The sequence below is a fragment of the Schistocerca cancellata genome, chromosome 3 (genome assembly GCF_023864275.1).
Source record: "Schistocerca cancellata isolate TAMUIC-IGC-003103 chromosome 3, iqSchCanc2.1, whole genome shotgun sequence".
NCBI classification, from domain to species: domain Eukaryota; kingdom Metazoa; phylum Arthropoda; class Insecta; order Orthoptera; family Acrididae; genus Schistocerca; species Schistocerca cancellata.
This window is the reverse complement of record NC_064628.1, coordinates 868,742,905-868,763,158: the sequence shown is the minus strand read 5'-3', so window position 1 is coordinate 868,763,158 and position 20,254 is coordinate 868,742,905. Positions and strand designations below refer to the sequence as shown.

The 20,254-nt window shown below is 44.8% G+C and overlaps 1 protein-coding gene across 1 annotated transcript in view; it reads left to right on the top strand.

Moving 5' to 3' along the window:
• Nucleotides 1-20,254, top strand: part of LOC126176621 (15-hydroxyprostaglandin dehydrogenase [NAD(+)]-like) — a 193,159-nt gene that overhangs the window by 69,097 nt on the left and 103,808 nt on the right. The window lies entirely within an intron of this gene.

The following is a 20,254-nucleotide window of genomic DNA, read 5'->3' as shown; positions in this document are numbered from 1 at the left end:
CTTCTCAGTACACCAGTTGATTCCTAGCACGTCAGTTTGTCCAATTAGCGACGACGATGTCCCGTCAGTGGGCAGCGATATGCAAATGGAATATATCAGCCGCGTTCATAAGGGGCAGTGCGGAGACTGGAAGTGCACGGCAGCAGAGGCCGCCAAACAAACTTTAAATGACCATCGTCGAACAGAACTAAGGCGAAACTATAGGCCTAATGGAAAAAGGGTGACCCGGCTGAGTCACGCAATTTGACTCTTGGTCTGATCACGAGGGGTAGCCATTAATTGCACGCGTTGGTCACGTAGGCTGACGTGAGGATCAATGAACTACACTTGACGGGTTGTATCTGGAACATCTTAGGTGATTAGAAGTTAGTAGACAGGAACACCATTACATACTTAGCTTTAATTCAGCATCAGCGACGAACGTCTATCTTGACTTTGTACAATAATATTTACAAGTGCAGTTATAGACTGAACTGCGAATACTGCTTTACAATACTGATTGCTTCACACCTATAGATTAATTGTCAATGCATAAACTGTATGTGGCGCCTGGCTAGGTCGTAGCTACTGACTTAGCTGAAGGCTATGCTAACTAGAGTCTCTGCAAATGAGATCTCTGAAGCTATAACTAGTGAACCATTCCTATTAAAGTCGGCTGTAGAACTGGCCAGTGCGCCAGCTTGTCTCGTGAGACCAGCCGAGTGGCGGCGCTCGGTCTGCTAGCGTCGACAGCGGCGACTCTCGGGTCCGATGTGTACTGACGGACCGCGGCCGATTTGAAGCCTGCAACCTAGCCAAGTGTGGTGCCTTGCGGTAACACCACACTAATAGTGCTGTGTGAATTAGCCACTTAATGCGACCGGCGGTACTGTTCACTGCAAACTGTGTTCTGTTCGACAATACCCGTGATAATTTTGTTTTGTATTTATTGACGATGCCACTCTGGCTTTGTTGTATTAGGATATGTTCCAACAGATCTGACGATGCTCGTGACAGACCGAAAGGAACAGCCTGAAGGCAATTTTCGTGACCAAATATGCCGGAAATAAAGAAATATTTGAACTTTAGACAGTTTAATCTTAGTGAGATGTAAAACAAAATATGCGTGAGATAAACTTTTATAATTAACATTAGTCAGCAGCACTTAAATGATCAGTATAAGTCTTATTTTAAAAGAGCTTTGGAGGACTTACGGTCAAATAAGGCAGAAGGGGTAGATAACATTCCATCAGAATTTCTAAAATAATTGGGGGAAGTGGCAACAAAACGACTATTCACGTTGGTGTGTAGAATATATGAGGCTGGCGATATACCATCTGACTTTCGGAAAAGCATCATCCACACAATTCCGAAGACGGCAAGGGCTGACAAGTGCGAGAATTATCGCACAATCAGCTTAACAGCTCATGCATCGAAGCTGCTTACAAGAATAATATACAGAAGAATGGAAAAGAAAATTGAGAATGCGCTAGGTGATGATCAGTTAGGCTTTAGGAAAAGTAAAGGGACGAGAGAGGCAATTCTGACGTTACGGATAATAATAGAAGCAAGGCTAAAGAAAAATCAAGACACTTTCATAGGATTTGTCGACCTGGAAAAAGCGTTCGACAATACAAAATGGTGGAAGCTGCTCGAGATTCTGAAAAAAGTAGGGGTAAGCGACAGGGAGAGACGGGTCATATACAATATGTACAACAACCAAGAGGGAATAATAAGAGTGGACGATCAAGAACGAAGTGCTCGTATTAAGAAGGGTGTAAGACAAGGCTGTAGCCTTTCGCCCCTACTCTTCAATCTGTACATCGAGGAAGCAATGATGGAAATAAAAAAAAGGTTCAGGAGTGGAATTAAAATACAAGGTGAAAGGATATCAATGATACGATTCGCTGATGACATTTCTATCGTGAGTGAAAGTGAAGAAGAATTAAATGATCTGCTGAACGGAATGAACAGTCTAATGAGTACACAGTATGGTTTGAGAGTAAATCGGAGAAAGACAAAAGTAATGAGAAGTAGTAGAAATGAGAACAGCGAGAAACTTAACATCAGGATTGATGGTCACGAAGTCAATGAAGTTAAGGAATTCTGCTACCTAGGCAGTAAAATAACCAATGACGGACGGAGCAAGGTGGACATCAAAAGCAGACTCGCTATGGCAAAAAAGGCATTTCTAGCCAAGAGAAGTCTACTAATATCAAATACTGGCCTTAATTTGAGGAAGAAATTTCTGAGGATGTACGTCTGGACTACAGCATTGTATGGTAGTGAAACGTGGACTGTGGGGAAACCGGAACAGAAGAGAATCGAAGCATTTGAGATGTGGTGCTGTAGACGAATGTTGAAAATTAGGTGGACTGATAAGGTAAGGAATGAGGAGGTTCTACGCAGAATCGGAGAGGAAAGGAATATGTGGAAAACACTGATAAGGAGAAGGGACAGGACGATAGGACATCTGCTAAGACATGAAGGAATGACTTCCATGGTAGTAGAGGGAGCTGTAGAGGGTAAAAACTGTAGAGGAAGACAGAGATTGGAATACGTCAAGCAAATAATTGAGGACGTAGGTTGCAATTGCTACTCTGAGATGAAGAGGTTAGCACAGGAAAGGAATCCGTAGCGGGCCGCATCAAACCAGTCAGTAGACTGATGACCAAAAAAAAAAAAAAAAGTCTTATACGCTCGAATATTCTATATCTCTTAGTTGCAACTTCGTACAATACGAGATCTGGGATGAAAAGGCCAAGAACATCTTAAAGTTAACACTCATGTACACTGATCAGCCAGAACGGTATCATCACCTACCTAATAACCGGCGTGTCCACCTTTAGCACGGATAACAGCTGCGACGCCTCGTGGCATGGGAGCAATGAGGCACCGGTACTTCACTGGAGGGAGTCGGCACCACATCTGTACACACACCTAATTCCCGTACATTCCGGGGAGGGATCCGAGAGGCGTTCTACCAGTTTCAAATCTGGCGAGTTGGGGAACCAGAACATGGATTGGAACTCGCCAGTGTGTTCCTCATAACACTCCATCACACTCTTGGCATTTATTTTATTTATTTTATTTATTTATTGCCAAATTATAGACCTGTTACCTGATGTTTAAAACAGGTCGTACATCTTACAATTTTCGATTTTCATCTTTTTACAGTTTTCTTTCATTTTGTTTTATCTACAACATTTACAAAGAATGATTCAAAATAACAATAATTTGAGGTTGAAATATAAATAAAATTTTGTAGTTTTTAAGAAGAATATAAAAAGAAGATAGGATAGATGAGAGATTTGTTAGTACCATCACCGAGTGTGACTGACGATGAATACCTCGGAATGATTTCATCGAGCCGTTGACCGCCAGTCACACAGACACACGCAAATGGTTATTAGTAGATAAATAATTTTTCTTATCCTATTTGTTACTAATTCTATGTATTAACTACATTAGGTGCGCACCCATATACAGCATTTGGTGTTTTCTTGGCTAGATTGCCAGCAATTTGCTTATTTACATTCACATCTCAGCTTCCTCCTCCTGTTCCTCCTCATTGTCACTATTTTCGCTGTCGCTGTGGGTATCGCTGTCCATCCTCTGGAGATTTCTGTTACGCTGCACATAGGCATGTCTGTGATGTCGTGACCGCATATACTCTTCATGTGTTGTTTTTGAAATACTGTTTGTCAGTGCGTTTAATTGTGCCCATTGTTCTTCGTCTCTTATTGCTGTGTATATATCTATGTCTGTATCTGTGTAATCTAAGTGTAGTGTATGTCTATTGTTCGCGTATTGCCCGCAGAAAAAGACAGTGTGTTCTGGGGAACCTTCTTCCCCGCATGTGCATGTAGGTGTCTGCCTCAGACTCACGCGGTTTAAGTGCGTGGGATAAGATCCGTGCCCGGTTAAGAAATGTACCATACCGCGGCTGGGATCGATATGTCTCATTCTCAACCGCTCCCTTATGTCAGGGAGAAAGTCGTGCAGTCTACGTCCCTTATCACTTACATCCCACTCACCTTGCCATGTATCCAAACGCCAACTTTTAAGGTGACGTATCGTCTCTATGTGCACACCAGTTATTGTGTGCACCTTATCTAGTCTCCCCACCTTTAACCAGTACCTTGCAGCTCTGTATTTGATCGTGATATCTATGGGGCATATTCCGAGCACCACACACAGTGCATCCGCTGAGGTGGTACCGAAGGCTCCAGGTAGCCTTAGTAGGACACTTCTCTGCCCTCGTCTGACGGATGCTTTGTTGGTGACCACGTCCAGTCTATGTGCCCACGTGCTAGCTGCAAAGCTGAGTACTGATTCGAAGAGCGCACAGTGGTATGTACGTATGACTGGTAGAGGTAGTCTGTACTGTTTTGAATTTAGCCTCACCAGTTTGTGGAGTATTTTTTCTGCTTTGTCTGTTGTTAGCCTTATGTGTTCGTGGAAATTTAATTTTTCATCTATGTGTACCCCAAGATAGCGCGTGATGCGTGCTCGTTTGATGTTTGTGTCCCCAATTTTAACCGAAGGATTCCTTTGGAGTGATCCTTTCAGTAAAGTGTATGTTGTTTTGTTTTCGGCTATCCTGAGTTTGTTGTTGTGACACCACTGAGTAATTGTTTGTAGTAATCCACTGGCTTTCTCTTCTAACTGGGCTCTGTTGTTTGCAGTGACTACAACTAATAGGTCATCTGCGTAGGCGACAATTCCGTCTGACCTATCATCCCCATCCAGAAGTTGTAGGAGGGGTTCGATTGTTATGTCCCAGAAGATGGGGCCGCAGATCGACCCTTGAGGACAGCCTTTGGTAATTCTTTTAATTACTTTCCGACTGTCCATCTGCCATTCGACTACTCGGTCTTTACAGTAGTCCAGAAAACTGTTGTACAGTGATTGCGGTACCTCCAGATGTCTTAGCCTCTGAAACAGTACTGGCCACCAAAGATTATCAAATGCTCCGGCAATGTCAATCATTATTGCCATGGCGTATTTCTGTTTTGTGGTGTTAACTATGTGCAGGGCCTAGTTGATGGCATGATCTATTGATCTGCCAGATCTGAAGCCGAACTGGTGTTGGCTCATACCCCTGAGAGCTCTGTGTGTTTGCAGGCGCTTACACAGTAGCTTCTCCTGAATCTTTGCTAGGGTGTTTATTAGGCATATTGGCCTGTAAGTCTTTGGATCTGAAGGATCCCTGTCCGCTGATTTCTTAATAATGACTGCTTTGGAGGTTTTCCATACTCTTGGCATGTGATACGGCGTATTATCTTACTGAAAATTACCATGTCCATAAGCGAACATGATCGTCATGACGGGGTGTGGCCGGCCGGTCTGGCCGAGCGGTTCTAGGCGCTTCAGTCTGGAACCGCGCGACTGCTACGGTCGCAGGTTCGAATCCTGCCTCGGGCATGGATGTGTGTGATGTCCTTAGGCTAGTTAGGCTGAAGTAGTTCTAAGTTCTAGGGGACTGATGACCTCAGATGTTAAGTCCCGAAGTGCTCAGGGCCATTTTTTGAAGAGACTTAAAACACGGAGTGGTCGTTGGCTCTAGACGCATGGGACGTCCAATATGCCGAGATCCACAGAGTGTAGAATGGGCCAAGAATACCATATTTCAAGAATTACTTCTCACCACGGACAACGTAGTTGCCGACGGCCTTCAGTTAACGGCCGAGAGCAGCGGCGTTTGCGTAGAGTTGTCAGTGCTAACAGACAAGCACCACTGCGCGAAAAAATCATGTTGGACTTACGACGAACATATCCGTTAGGATGCAGCGGCAAAATTTGGCGTCAACGGGCTATGGCAGCAGACATTCTATGGCAGCAGATAATCGACTTGAGTGCCTTTGCTAACATCAGTACACCGCCTGCAGTGGTTCTCCCAGGCTCGTGGAGACGACTGGAAAACCGTGGCTTGGACAGATCAGTCCCGATTTCCTTTGATAAGAGCTGATGGCAGGGTTCAGCAGTAGTGCAGACACCACGAAGGCATGGACGCAAGTTGGCAACAAGGCACTGTGCAATTTGGTGGTGGTGTGAGCTATTTTTATGTGGAATGGACTGTGTCCTCTGGTCCAGCTGAACCGATCATTGACTGGAAATAGTTAAGCCACTTGCAAACCATTTGCAGCCACTAATCCAAACAACGATGGAATTTTTGTGGGTGGCAATGCGGCGTGTCAACTGGGCACAACTGTTCGAGACTGGATTCTGGACAGTTAGAGCGATTAATTTGGCCAGCCAGAGCGCCTGACATGGATCCAACCGAACATTTATGGGACGTAATCGAGAAGTTAGTTCGAGCACAAAATCCTGCGCCGGTAACACCTTCGCAATTATGGACGGCTATAGAGGCAGCATTGCTCAATATTTCTGCAGGGGACTTCCCAATGACTTGTTGAGTCCATAGCACCCTAGTTGCTGCACTACGCTGGGCAAAAGGAGGTCCAACACGATATTGGTAGGTTGTTAGGTTTCCCGTGACTTTTGGCATCTTTGAAAATATCAAAAGATTGTGAAGTCCTGGGAGCAAGTTGTAACTCACCACTGGCATCTTACTATTCATTGAGTGGCAGCCTAAGGAGGGTTACGTACGTTCACTAACAGGAGCTCCTTTTGATTATTATTATTATTTATTTTGTTCCAGCCTGCTATGATGGCATATCCTGTTCACATTCGCTCTTTTTCTTTGTCACGTAACTTTCTCTGAAATAGATTTGGGCCCATCTAAATTTTAGGAACAACTCCTTCACTGACTGAATTTATTAAGGTCGCAACAGATAACGTAATGGTATTCTATGGGGCAATCAGAGAAAGCTACGTACAGTTAGCTACACTTGAGCCAAGCAATTTGGATTTTAGGAGCGTAGTCATCAATGCTACAAATGTGCACTATTTTCAGATGCATTGAAAATACACTCCAGGAAATTGAAATAAGAACACCGTGAATTCATTGTCCCAGGAAGGGGAAACTTTATTGACACATTCCTGGGGTCAGATACATCACATGATCACACTGACAGAACCACAGGCACATAGACACAGGCAACAGAGCATGCACAATGTCGGCACTAGTACAGTGTATATCCACCTTTCGCAGCAATGCAGGCTGCTATTCTCCCATGGAGACGATCGTAGAGATGCTGGATGTAGTCCTGTGGAACGGCTTGCCATGCCATTTCCACCTGGCGCCTCAGTTGGACCAGCGTTCGTGCTGGACGTGCAGACCGCGTGAGATGACGCTTCATCCAGTCCCAAACATGCTCAATGGGGGACAGATCCGGAGATCTTGCTGGCCAGGGTAGTTGACTTACACCTTCTAGAGCACGTTGGGTGGCACGGGATACATGCGGACGTGCATTGTCCTGTTGGAACAGCAAGTTCCCTTGCCGGTCTAGGAATGGTAGAACGATGGGTTCGATGACGGTTTGGATGTACCGTGCACTATTCAGTGTCCCCTCGACGATCACCAGTGGTGTACGGCCAGTGTAGGAGATCGCTCCCCACACCATGATGCCGGGTGTTGGCCCTGTGTGCCTCGGTCGTATGCAGTCCTGATTGTGGCGCTCACCTGCACGGCGCCAAACACGCATACGACCATCATTGGCACCAAGGCAGAAGCGACTCTCATCGCTGAAGACGACACGTCTCCATTCGTCCCTCCATTCACGCCTGTCGCGACACCACTGGAGGCGGGCTGCACGATGTTGGGGCGTGAGCGGAAGACGGCCTAACGGTGTGCGGGACCGTAGCCCAGCTTCATGGAGACGGTTGCGAATGGTCCTCGCCGATACCCCAGGAGCAACAGTGTCCCTAATTTGCTGGGAAGTGGCGGTGCGGTCCCCTATGGCACTGCGTAGGATCCTACGGTCTTGGCGTGCATCCGTGCGTCGCTGCGGTCCGGTCCCAGGTCGACGAGCCCGTGCACCTTCCGCCGACCACTGGCGACAACATCGATGTACTGTGGAGACCTCACGCCCCACGTGTTGAGCAATTCGGCGGTACGTCCACCCGGCCTCCCGCATGCCCACTATATGCCCTCGCTCAAAGTCCGTCAACTGCACATACGGTTCACGTCCACGCTGTCGCGGCATGTTACCAGTGTTAAAGACTGCGATGGAGCTCCGTATGCCACGGCAAACTGGCTGACACTGACGGCGGCGGTGCACAAATGCTGCGCAGCTAGCGCCATTCGACGGCCAACACCGCGGTTCCTGGTGTGTCCGCTGTGCCGTGCGTGTGATCATTGCTTGTACAGCCCTCTCGCAGTGTCCGGAGCAAGTATGGTGGGTCTGACACACCGGTGTCAATGTGTTCTTTTTTCCATTTCCAGGAGTGTAAATTAACTATCACGGAAATAGCTTCAGATGATAAAATATTTATTTTTGACTAATATTTCGCACGTTAACATAAATCTTTTTGTATTTAATAGATGGCCAAAACATTCCTGGTACATTTATATACGATCCTATGGCTTTCTCACACGAGAATAACGAGCCACGTTGCCCTTAATCTGTAGAGTCCTGTGAGGCGGGAAAATCTGGGGAGCACGTGGTCACTGCTCAAGTTTGTACCACAGACATTCACATGCGCTAAGTCACACGGCAACAAAATCTCGACAGCATTAATTGGTGGGAAGAATTGTATGCACCTCGCGGCTGGCATTGAGCAGGATTTTGGTGGCTGCATATCTTTTGGGTGAAGCGCTTGGAATCAAATCGATTCATCTTGCCGAATATACGCTCGGTACAGTCTTATTGATAATTTAAAATGTCCCGCACAAATAAAATAATATGTGCAGACAGTAACTTTTAAGGCTTGGGCTGCGCTTTGAATCTATAGACCGCGTGGTCGCGCCTAACGGAAACCACACTACTATAATACTGATTAACTGAACCAAAAATTGTAACCAGAACCTAAATGGTAATTCAAAAAATGGCTACGAGAAGAAACTGTTGAGATTAACGAATTATTATTAACAGATTGAAATACCTTTTGTCCCTTTTTCGACACAGACGTTCTGAGGGAACGTTTGGTCGCTTACTTGTCTTAAGAACAACTCCACCTGTAACCGTCGCTCGGAGCTCTCTCCGAACCGCCCGAGGTGGTGGGGGAGGCCGATGACCAACCTCTGCTAGGAAAACGTTTTGCTTTGCTCATCTTTGGCCAAGCCCTCCTGTTCCTGCTCTCTGCCTTCCAGCGAAACCGTTTAGGTTGGTAGAAGAGTAAGATACCCACCACTTCTCTGGTTCGTCTGCTACTGCATTCAAATCAATCACACTTGATCACACGCTTTCAGGAAGGGTGAAAAACGGAAAGCAGGACACAGGACGTGCACATAAGAATTAAAAAAAAAATGTAGACCCATATCGCTTCTACAGGCATGCGGTTGTTAGGGCCGAGATTAATTAGTTGGATCACTCATTTTTGTAATCATGTAACGACACCTATTGTGATTTTACAGCCGGCCACGGTGATCTAGTGGTTCTAGGCGCGCAGTCCGGAACCGCGGGACTGCTACGGTCGCAGGTTTGAATCCTGCCTCGGGCATGGATGTGTGTGATGTCCTTAGGTTAGTTAGGTTTAAGTAGTTCTAAGTTCTAGGGGACTGATGACCACAGAAGTTAAGTCCCATAGTGCTCAGAGCCATTTGAACCATTTTTGTGATTTTACAAAGTGTTACTCAGAAAATCGAAAGAAATGAATGGACAAGAAACAACAATACTTCGGTCACGTGTGAGAATGTTCCAGAGCTATCCTGTCTGTTGCAGCCCTGAGCAGATGGCGGAGGGTGTGATGCACGTTCTGCGAGACGCCACTTCCGGCTCGGTGTGGGTGTGTCACAAGGGCCGAGCCTCGCCCGTGGAGTTCCCAGAGCTCCTCTAGGGGGGCTCTCTACCCTCTGCTCTCCAGGAGGCTTCGGGAATGAGCTATATAAGACTTGCTGTCATACCACGCTTCGTTGCACAGCATGGCGACGACGATGTGTTAGATGCTGCAAGTCTAATAATGCAAGACGGAGGTAGCTCCCGTAACTTCTGCCTCGACATTTTCATATACTCTATCTAATTAGATAACGCATTTAAATATCTGGGACTACCGCTCGACCAAAAACTAACAAAGCAGACCCTGTTATTAACAGTAATACCGAAACCCCACTACAGAGTACAACTGATAACCGGCAGAACATGGAGAGAGGCTTTTGTGTGCCGTACTAAACATCTACAAAGCCCTGATCCAACTTCTCCTCTCCTAGCCGGTTTCGCTGGAGTGTTTCGCTCCCTCCTAATTCTCTAATACCACTCGCTTCACCTTCCGTAGGCATATACTTATCAGCTTAGTAGCTCGTTTCCCTCTCCACTTCCACACTAACCACTTTCGAATTCCCTACACTTGACAGAAGCTCGACACCAACTAAATCGTTTCGTCCCCGCTCGACTACTCTTGTGCACGACGCGCTCGTAGCAGCACGTCCCCAGAAACTTACGCATACACCCTCACCATATTCTATGACAACGACACTACATCTACATCTACATCCATACTCCGCAAACCACCTACATCTACATCCATACTCCGCAAGCCAGCTGACGGTGTGTGGTATAGGGTACTTCTATTCCAGTCTCGTATTGTTCGTGGAAAGAAAGATTGTCGATATGCCTCAGTGTGGGCTCTAATCTCTCTGATTTTATCCTCATGGTCTCTTCGCGAGTTATACTTAGGAGGGAGCAATATACTGCTTGACTCCTCGGTGAAGGTATGTTCTCGAAACTTCAACAAAAGCTCGTGCCGAGCTACCGAGCGTCTCTCTTGCAGAGTCTCCCACTGGAGTTTATCTATCATGTCTGTAACGCTTTCGCGATTACTAAATGATCCTGTAACGAAGCACGCTGTTCTCCGTTGGATCTTCTCTATGTATTCTATCAACCCTATCTGGTACGCATCCCACACCGATGATCAAGATTCAAGCAGTTGGCGAACAAGTGTACTGTAACCTACGTCCTTTGTTTTCGGATTGCATTTGCTTAGGATTCTTCCAATGAATCAGAGTCTGGCATCTGCTTTACCGATGATTAATTTTATATGGTCATTCCATTTTAAATCACTCCTAATGCCTACTCCCAGATAATTTATGGAATTAACTGCTCCCAGTAGCTGACCTGCTATATTGTAGCTAAATGATAAAGGATCTTTCCTTCTATGTATTCGCAGCACATTACACTTGTCTACATTGAGATTCAATTGCCATTCCCTGCACCATGCGTCAATTCGCAGCAGATCCTCCTGCATTGCAATTTTCCATTGTTACAACCTCTCGATATACTACAGCATCATCCGCAAAAAGCCTCAGTGAACTTCCGATGTTATCCACAAGGTCATTTATGTATATTGTGAATAGCAACGGTCCTACGACACTCCCCTGCGGCACATCTGAAATCACCCTTACTTCTGGAGACTTCTCTCCATTGAGAATGACATGCTGCGTTCTGTTATCTAGGAACTCTTCAATCCAATCACACAATTGGTCTGGTAGTCAATATGCTCTTACTTTGTTCATTAAACGACTGTGGGGAACTGTATCGAACGTCTTGCGGAAGTCAAGATACACGGCATCTACCTGGGAACCCGTGTCTATGGCCCTCTGAGTCTCGTGGACGAATAGCGCGAAGTGGGTTTCACACGATCGTCTTTTTCGAAACCCATGTTGATTCCTACAGAGTAGATTTCTAGTCTCCAGAAAAGTCATTATACTCGAAAATAATACGTGTTCCAAAATTCTACAAGTGATCGACATTAGAGATATAGGTCTATAGTTCTGCACATCTGTTCGACGTCCCTTCTTGAAAACGGGGATGACCTATGCCCTTTTCCAATCCTTTGGAACGCTACGCTCTTCTAGAGACCGACTTTACACCACTGCAGGAAGGGGGGGGGGGGGGCAAGTTACTTCGCGTATGTGTAAAATCGAACTGGTATCCCATCAGGTCCAGCGGCCTTTCCTCTTTTGAGCGATTTTAATTGTTTTTCTATCCCTCTGTCGTCTATTTCGATATCTGCCATTTTGTCATCTGTGCGACAACCTAGAGAAGGAACTACAGTGCTGTCTTCCTCTGTGAAACAGCTTTGGAGAAAGACATTTAGTATTTCGGCCTTTAGTCTGTCATCCTCTGTTTCAGTACCATTTTGGTCACAGAGTATCTGGACATTTTGTTGGGATCCCCGATATTTCTGCCTATCCTTCCTGTGGATCTTCTTGCTCTAGGCTCCTCATCCTCGTCATTTTTATTCTACATTCTTTCCCAAAACTCTACCACAAAAAACATTCGTGATGTCCTGATTATTTCACTCTCAAAATTTATAAAACTCATTGCTCATCCATCCGCATTTCCTGACAGTCAGCTCGTGCCCTACCTTTATCGCAAATAACGCCAGTCACCCGTGGATGACATCAGCGTTATTTACGTAATCAAGTAAGAAAAGTGGCGTTTATCACACCAGTCACCCGTGGAAGATGTCAGTGTTATTTACGTAGTCAATTAAGAAAAGTGGCGTTTATCTTTTGAGAATTACTCAGAGGAGATCATTAATATGTTCACTCATAAACGATTGTAACATAACATAGTTTTAATGCAATCAAATAACTTTTATATTTATATAGTTTTTAATTCTATGGCTAGAGATTAGATATAAGTGTGACTGCACACAGCTCAACCGCTCTTGTGAATCGAAGAAGATTAAATAACAGAAAAGAGAAAATTAACTGAATATTTCCTGGTTTAAGACACACATGGATTCCCGAATCAACTGAAAGAACTTCACTAGAAGAAGATTATGGATTAATCACCGTAATTCGAAATACCGAAATACTCTCCTTCAAAACAGCATACAGTAACTCAAGAGTGATGTACGGTGAAGCCAAAATAAAATAAACTATTTCATGCACTTTAAGACAGGCAACCCAAAATACAACATTCACAGCCAGGTATGGACGATTGAGGTTGGTTGCCCAACTGCATGAAATATTCTCCTGGCCAGTTTCATTTTACCCACCCTGTGTGACAAAAACGATGTTCCCAGAAACACCATTACAAAAATGTTTAACTCCACAAGCTTAGCACCTGCTGTTTCGCTGCGTCAACCCTATAGTCTGCACTTTTTTCTATTCTTTATTCGAATTTTTATGTTTTTCACAAATTGCAACACCTTCCAAACCGTTCACATTAATTAAGGCCATTCAAGTATGGTCTTTTGGGAATGTACTTCTTACCAACAAGAGATTCTGGAAGCTGGAGGCCACGGATTTTATTAAGCATGCTCTTTACATTCCTGTGATGATATTTCCGTAGAGACTTTCATCCCCTAACATATATTTCTTTATATCTCATCATAAAGAGAAACACCAATTTTCACAGATTTAGTTTTACAATTTTTTTAATATAAGAAAATATTTGACATTCTTACGAGTTGCATTTCCAAAAACATTGAAACAAATTTTTTTCGTTTCTAAGCAAGAAGCAAAATCACAGTTTTCTAACATTTAGCTTTAAAAATTCTTTTACAATAAAATATTTCCATAGAAAGTTTAACCCCCCCCCCATTTCACCCCCTTAGGGGTTCAGTTTCCAAAAACAACCAAACGCGGTTTTTTTACTTCTAACAGTGAAGCCAAATACAAATTCTCATAGATTTAGCTTCAGAACAGGTAGCATAATGAAATATTTCCAAGAAAATTCCTATTTCACCCCCATAGGAATTGAATTTCAAAAAACAGTGAAACACATTTTTTTTTTAATTTGTGTGCGAGAAATGAAATACCAATTTTATAGATGTAGCTTCAAAATATTTTAGCGGTTCTTTAATAATGATTTACTTTTTAAAAAACCTTCACTATTTCAGCCCCATAAGGGTAAATTTGCCAAAATGCTGAAACACCTATTTCTTTGTTTCTGACCGAGAAACCAAATACCAATATTCGTAGGTCTAGTTTCAAGATTGCCTTACGAACGATATATTTTCAAAAAACGTTTCATGCCCTATTTCACCCTCTTAGGGGTGGAATTTGCAAAACTACTTTCTTAAGCGACGCCTACAGTATAAGATCAACAACCTCTACAAATTTTAAATTCGTATCCTTAGCGGCTTGGGCTGGGTGATAATGAGTCATTGACTAAGTCAATCGGGACATTGCCTCCTATAGAGGGTGACTTTTTCCCACTGTGTACAATCTCTGAGAGGATACGGAACAGAAAAGGTCTAATTAACTTACGTCCGGAAATGCATGGCTTCCATGCTAAGAGACCATTTATTCAGCCATCATTGTTACAGAGATTGCGGTCTAATAAGCGTTGTACGGAGGCAGCCACAGTTACAGTATGTGTTGATAGTGGTTTCCATGCGCCTCAACACATACGTTTACGCGCCGTAACACGTCCTGTCTCACACGTTCACATCGGCCAGACTGCATCCGAACAGTGTCAAAGGCAGCACGAATAACGCTGCTCCAGTGTCTCCACATCCGGAATGGGCTCTGCATACGCAATACTTTTGGTATGGCCCCATAACCATAAGTCACACGGGGTTGAGATCCGGTGAACGAGCAGGCCATGCAACCGAACCCCCTCGTCCGATGCATCGACCAGGGAAGACACGATTGAGATGCGCCCAACCGTTAACGGCGAAGTGGGCTGGAGCACCACAATGTAGCAGCCACATAGCCCTTAGAATCATCAATAGCACTTCTTCCAGCAAGGGACGCAAAATCACCAGCAAGAAACGTCGGTAGTTCCGGCCTGTTAGGACACCCCAAAATACGGCTACCAATTCTCCCAGCGCACACATTCCGCCGGCCGGTGTGGCCGAGCGGTTCTAGGCGCTTCAGTCTGGAACCGCGCGACCGCTACGGTAGCAGGTTCTAATCCTACCTCGGGCATGGATGTGTGTGATGTCCTTGGGTTAGTTAAGTTTACGTACAGGGCTATTACAAATGATTGAAGCGATTTCATAAATTCACTGTAGCTCCATTCATTGACATATGGTCACGACACACTACAGATACGTAGAAAAACTCATAAAGTTTTGTTCGGCTGAAGCCGCACTTCAGGTTTCTGCCGTCAGAGCGCTTGAGAGCGCAGTGAGACAAAATGGCGACAGGAGCCAAGAAAGCGTATGTCGTGCTTGAAATGCACTCACATCAGTCAGTCATAACAGTGCAACGACACTTCAGGACGAAGTTCAACAAAGATCCACCAACTGCCAACTCCATTCGGCGATGTTATGCGCAGTTTAAAGCTTCTGGATGCCTCTGTAAGGGGAAATCAACGGGACGGCTTGCAGTGAGCGAAGAAACGGTTGAACGCGTGCGGGCAAGTTTCACGCGTAGCCCGCGGAAAATTGGCTCATGCCACAACTGGAGACCGACAGCGCCGACTTCATCTTTCAACAGGATGGTGCTCCACCGCACTTCCATCATGATGTTCGGCATTTCTTAAACAGGAGATTGGAAAACCGATGGATCGATCGTGGTGGAGATCATGATCAGCAATTCATGTCATGGCCTCCACGCTCTCCCGACTTAACCCCGTGCGATTTCTTTCTGTGGGGTTATGTGAAAGATTCAGTGTTTAAACCTCCTCTACCAAGAAACGTGCCAGCACTGCGAGCTCGCATCAACGATGCTTTCGAACTCATTGATGGGGACATGCTGCGCCGAGTGTGCGAGGACGTTGATTATCGGCTTGATGTCTGCCGAATCACTAAAGGGGCACATATCGAACATTTGTGAATGCCTAAAAAAACTTTTTGAGTTTTTGTGTGTGTGTGCAAAGCATTTTGAAAATATCTTAAATAATAAAGTTATTGTAGAGCTGTGAAATCGCTTCAATCATTTGTAATAACCCTGTAGTTCTAAGTTCTAGGGGACTGATGACTTCAGATGCTGAGTCCCATAGTGCTCAGAGCCATTTGCACCAATTTGAACCACACATTCCATCTGCACCGGTGCTGATGATTCGCTGTCACCATACCAAGGGTTTCTGCATACTATCCCACAGATGATTGTTCAGAAAATCGAAGATACCACTCCGCGTAAAGATGGCCTTATCTGTGAATAGGATGAATGACAGAAATCCCGGAATCATGTTTGGTTAGTGAAAAGTCTGTCGCTAGTAAGCCCTGCACACACTGTAAGCGATAAAGGTAGTAACAATTGTCAAGCGGAATGTTCCACACGGTCGTGTGGCTTACCCTGTACTGGCGGGCCAGCTCCCTGGTGCTGACACGGCGGTCGCCTTTCGCAGTGCCACATTTTCCTCCTGGTCTGGTGACCGAACATGTCACGTACGTCCTCCGTGATTCCCTGCTTCCTGAAACGACCCTGTCTCAGACAACCGGCGAAACATTTTTGCAAACATTGAATGGTATTGTTGTTGTCGGCGGGTAGAGGTCTCCTGATAAATTCAGCACGAGTTAAAGCTGCCCGCCGCTCGTTGCCATTTGCCTTTCCGTAAGCAAACAGCATGTCCTCAAGCTCTCGATTCGAATACGGAACCATTGTGTACAAGGCTGGATTGCATCCACCACAAGGTGAGTCAGCAAAAGAAGTGAATCGGACAAACATTACCAACTACTATGGCTGGAGAGGTCGTTAGGGCACGAGGAACAGTACCATCCTCTATGAGGAAACCATGCATACTGTAGCTGTGGCAGCATCGTATAGTGCGTACTAGACCGCAGTCTCTGTAACAAAGTATGAATGAATAAATAGTCTCTAGCATGGAAAGCAGGCATTTCCGGACATAAGTTCATTAGAACTTTTTTGTTACGCATCCTCTCATCGATCACGCTCAAGAGTTTGTACACGGTGGAAAAAATCACGCTGTGTACAGAGATTAGTTTTGTACGGCTTTTTATTTGTAATTCTGACACTGAATGTGAGTAAGTCTTCGAAGATGATGATGATGAACGTTGCGTAGACGACGTCATGGTCTTAAGCACTCATACGAAGATCGAGACGAGTGTGGTTCAAACACAGGGTGTTTCAAAAATGACCGGTATATTTGAAACGGCAATAAAAACTAAACGAGCAGCGATAGAAATACACCGTTTGTTGCAATATGCTTGGGACAACAGTACATTTTCAGGCAGACAAACTTTCGAAATTACAGTAGTTACAATTTTCAACAACAGATGGCGCTGCGGTCTGGGAAACTCTATAGTACGATATTTTCCACATATCCACCATGCGTAGCAATAATATGAATGAAATTACCCGAAACCTTTGACAACGTGTCTGGCGGAATGGCTTCACATGCAGATGAGATGTACTGCTTCAGCTGTTCAATTGTTTCTGGATTCTGGCGGTACACCTGGTCTTTCAAGTGTCCCCACAGAAAGAAGTCACAGGGGTTCATGTCTGGCGAATAGGGAGGCCAATCCACGCCGCCTCCTGTATGTTTCGGATAGCCCAAAGCAATCACACGATCATCGAAATATTCATTCAGGAAATTAAAGACGTCGGCCGTGCGATGTGGCCGGGCACCATCTTGCATAAACCACGAGGTGTTCGCAGTGTCGTCTAAGGCAGTTTGTACAGCCACAAATTCACGAAGAGTGTCCAGATAGCGTGATGCAGTAATCGTTTCGGATCTGAAAAATGGGCCAATGATTCCTTTGGAAGAAATGGCGGCCCAGCCCAGTACTTTTTGAGGATGCAGGGACGATGGGACTGCAACATGGGGCTTTTCGGTTCCCCATATGGGCCAGTTCTGTTTATTGACGAAGCCGTCCAGGTAAAAATAAGCTTCGTCAGTAAACCAAATGCTGCCCACATGCATATCGCCGTCATCAATCCTGTGCACTATATCGTTAGCGAATGTCTCTCGTGCAGCAATAGTAGCGGCGCTGAGGGGTTGCCGCGTTTGAATTTTGTATGGATGGAGGTGTAAACTCTGGCGCATGAGACGATACGTGGACGTTGGCGTCATTTGGACCGCAGCTGCAACACGGCGAACGGAAACCCGAGGCCGCTGTAGGATCACCTGCTGCACTAGCTGCGCGTTGCCCTCTGTGGTTGCCGTACGCGGTCGCCCTACCTTTCCAGCACGTTCATCCGTCACGTTCCCAGTCCGTTGAAATTTTTCAAACAGATCCTTTATTGTATCGCTTTTCGGTCCTTTGGTTACATTAAACCTCCGTTGAAAACTTCGTCTTGTTACAACAACACTGTGTTCTAGGCGGTGGAATTCCAACACCAGAAAAATCCTCTGTTCTAAGGAATAAACCATGTTGTCTACAGCACACTTGTACGTTGTGAACAGCACACGCTTACAGCAGAAAGACGACGTACAGAATAGCGCACCCACAGACTGCGTTGTCTTCTATATCTTTCACATCACTTGCAGCGCCATCTGTTGTTGAAAATTGTAACTACTGTAATTTCGAAAGTTTGTCCGCCTGAAAATGTACTGTTGTCCGAAGCATATTGCAACAAACGGTGTATTTATATCGCTGATCGTTTAGTTTTTATTGCCGTTTCAAATATACCGGTCATTTTTTAAACACCCTGTAAATTCAGCACGAGTTAAAGCTTATCAGTACCTTAAAAAATCAAGATGAATCTTCCTCTCTCTCTCTCTCTCTCTCTCTCTCTCTCTCTCTCTCTCTGTCTCTATCATATACACACCAAGATGAGTCTCCCTCTTTCTCTATCCTCTATCACACAAACACACACACACACACACACACACACACACACACACACACACAGTGAAATCAATTTAATCGTCACTTCTAAAATAACCAGTTTTAAGAGAGAAAAGGCACAATGTAAAATGTAAAGAAGTACTGTAGAAATCATGGCAGGTTCCTCATTGAAGGAAGCCTTGGCAGAACAAGAGAGAAAATTACACTCAGTCATTACGTGATTTCTAGACTCTTGTTACAAAAAAGGCATCAACTAGAAGTTACCCGACAAATAAATTTACAATAAAACGTAGAGACTTGTGACGCAGATTTATTCCACGAGAAGATACGGACCAACGGTGAAAATGAAGAGTATAATCAAGCGTGCAAGCCGGTGTCTCCTGAATAGGGGAGTGCAAGCAGCTCTAGTGACAGTTACCGAATTATTGGCGCAAAACGAACAACAAAACGGCCTAGCGTGGTATTGGTTGTCTCAAGAAATAATTATAAATTGCGTTATACTCAACCAATACTGTTATATCTTTGACCAATCATGAAGAGAAGACGCTGTATGTCACCTCGGATTTGCGAGCTAAGTAAGATATTGTGTATTGTCTCTGCACAAAACCACGTTGATATCTGCTCATAATTTTATTCTGCTAACTGGCAAGTGAACGGAAAGTTTCGTCTTAAGTGGAGTGCACATCGTGAAATTAGTAGAGGAACACCTTTCTGGTGTTCAGTAGCACATATTATAAAGCTGTCTACAAGCTGAAGCCCGGTTTGGAAGCTGCAGTGCTTTCCTTGACGTGCCCCTATCGGACTCTTCTATTCCTCCAGCTTTTGAACTGATTCAGTCAGCCAGTTATAGAGAAACGTACAGTATAGTATGTCAGTCGAAACAATACGAATCGGGCGATTTTCACATATAAAAATTATTGCCATACTTGAAAGAAGTGATAAGTGACAGAGGACAGGCTATCGAAATCTAGACACCCACTTGCGAGCCACAACATTGATGTAGAGGTTCATCACATAATATGTACTAACTAATTAAACTCTTATTCCATTCGGTGCCGATATCGATCGTCATCAGTTTGATGGAACAAACACACAGCCCTGTACCGAGTGGTTATACGTAAGCTGGGAGAGTCCTGAATGCAGCAGTGCAGGCGGTATACACTGCAGCACGCTGAAACCTCATAGGTGCGTTCATTAATCAGTCCGCTAGGTCAGCGAGCTGAAAGAAAGTAATAGTTCCACTTTCTGCCACCAGGCGAGAATACAGCGCTATAAACAGAGTATGGTTAGAGAGCCTGTATAGGGAGAGAGTGGCCAACCGGACGATACGGCGGCCATTTTTCTGCCAAACTGCGGGCGGGACTTTTGAATGACCAGTAGTGGAGTACATACTCACCGAATCAAAAGCACAAGACAATATGGCGAAATCATTCGTTAAATGCCTTTGTTTATAAGAATAATGTGTTATAATAATTTTCACACAGCCAGTTCACAGGTTTCTTTTCAAATTTAACTATGTATATTGCAAGTTGTTTTATATGAAGTAAGAAGCAAAAAC